Consider the following 2,468-nt stretch of genomic DNA (forward strand, 5'->3'; position numbering starts at 1 on the left):
TGACATGCTTCGAAGTACGGTAATGGAATATTTTGAATTTTGATAGTGTCCTGAACACACAAACAAAACGGAGGTATTTGAATATAACTATGGATTATTTGGAACCAAAACAACATTTGTTGTTGAAGTAGAAGTCCTGGGAGTGCATTCTGACGAAGAACAGCAAAGGTAATCCAATTTTTCTTATAGTAAATCTGAGTTTGGTAAGGGCCAAACTTGGTGGGTGTCAAATTAGCTAGCCGTGATATGTACTCAGAATATTGCAAAATGTGTTTTCACAAAAAAGCTATTTTAAAATCTGACACCGCGATTGCATAAAGGAGTTCTGTATCTAAAAATTCTTAAAATAATTGTTATGTATTTTGTGAACGTTAATCATGAGTAATTTAGTAAATTCACCGGAAGTTTGTGGTGGGTATGCTAGTTCTGAACATCACATGCTAATGTAAAAAGTTGGTTTTTGATATAAATATGAACTTGATTGAACAAAACATGCATGTATTGTATAACATAATGTCCTAGGAGTGTCATCTGATGAAGATCAAAGGTTCGTGCTGCATTTAGCTGTGGTTCTGGTTTTTGTGACATATATGCTTGCTTTGAAAATGGCTGTCTGATTATTTTTGGCAGGGTACTCTCCTGACATAATCTAATGTTTTTCTTTCGCTGGAAAGCCTTTTTTAAATCGGACAATGTGGTTAGATTAACGAGAGTCTTGTCTTTAAAATGGTGTAAAATAGTCGTATGTTTGAGAAATTGAAGTTATAGCATTTTTGAGGTATTTGTATTTCGCGCCACGCGATTCCACGGGCTGTTGACTAGGTGGGACCCCAGGGAAGTTAAGAAAAACAGAGTAATCTGAAATAGGGGCATAATTCATGTTCAAATTTACAACATAACATACATAGACATTTCATCATTAAGACCTTTAGGAAATAATGTCTGGAGTGTGAAAATCCCAAAACATTTATTTTACTCAGTATTACTTATATCACCTCCCCTGTCTGATATCTTAACTTTATGCCACAAAAACCTGTGTGGTAAATAGAAATTGCTTTGTATAACGGTATCTGCTGAAGGGTCATATGATGAATCATATAAAGACCAGAAGCTCCATAAACAACCTGTTAAGGTGGTACATTACTCCCTTTTCACAGCATCCTGTTGGGCTATATCACCGCCTGGTACGGCAACTGCACCACCCACAACCGCAGGGCTCTCCAGAGGGTAGTGCGGTCTGCCCAACGCATCACCGGGGGCACACTGCCTGCCCTCCAGGACACCTACAGCACCTGATGTAACAGGAAGGCCAAAAAGATAATCAAGGACATCAACCACCTAAGCAACTGCTATCATCCAGAAGGCGAGGTCAGTACAGGTGTACAGGGACCGAGAGACTGAAACAGCTTATATCTCAAGGCCCTCTCTAGCCGGCTAACACCCGGCAACTCAACCCTGCACCTTAGAGCCTGCTGCACTATAGACATGGAATCACTGGTCACTTTAATAATGGAACACTAGTCACTTTAATAATGTTTACATACTGCTTTACTCATCTCATATGTATATACTGTATTCTATTCTACTGTATTTTAGTCAATACCACTCCGACATTGCTCGTCCTAATATTTATATATTTCTTAATTCCATTCTTTTACTTTTAGATTTGTGTATTGTTAGATACTACTGCACTATTGAAGCTAGGAATACAAGCATTTTGCTACACCCACAATCACATCTGCTAAATATGTGTATGTGACCAATAAAATTAGATTTGGTTTGATATAAAGGAATCAGCCAGTGGGGATGGAATAATTAAGCTGTGCTTGGAAACAATGACAACTCCTGGTCTCTGACTAGTAGTTAGTGTCAGTCACAACAAGTATGCGCACATCCCAGAACTCTACCCCAGCTCCAACAGAGTAAGAGTATCTGGACTGGACAGCTGGCATTTTGTCTTTCTACAGTGTCTTCTCTGGCACACTGACCCATCTGTACACATTCACTGAGCCCCTCTAACCAACATTTGCAGTTGATTCAGTGACTTTGCGCCAGGTAGCCAATACTGCACAATTTAATACGGCACTTTCCCCCCCAATCCCCCCCTTCCCTTATACATGTGTAAATATTGTATTTTAATTAGTGCCTTCCTGTATTAGACTCATGCTACACAATGTATTCTATGGAGCCATTTACTTTATGTTCGTATCCTTATCTTTTATTATTCTTATAGTTGTTGCATTGTCAAGAAGGAACCTGCAAGTAAGAATTTCATTAGACAGTATATACACCATGTGTATCCTGTACATACATAAAACTTGAAACTAGAGTAGCCTCCTGTGTCCTAGAGGAACACCTGACCTGAGTATTCAGAGTCACAATCTTCTGTGAATTGTGGCAACTGCAAGATGAGATATTTTCAACTCTACTCAATCAGATAAATACTCACATAACTTTCCACACTGGAG

The sequence above is a fragment of the Salmo salar genome, chromosome ssa01, assembly GCF_905237065.1.
Source record: "Salmo salar chromosome ssa01, Ssal_v3.1, whole genome shotgun sequence".
NCBI classification, from domain to species: Eukaryota; Metazoa; Chordata; class Actinopteri; order Salmoniformes; family Salmonidae; genus Salmo; species Salmo salar.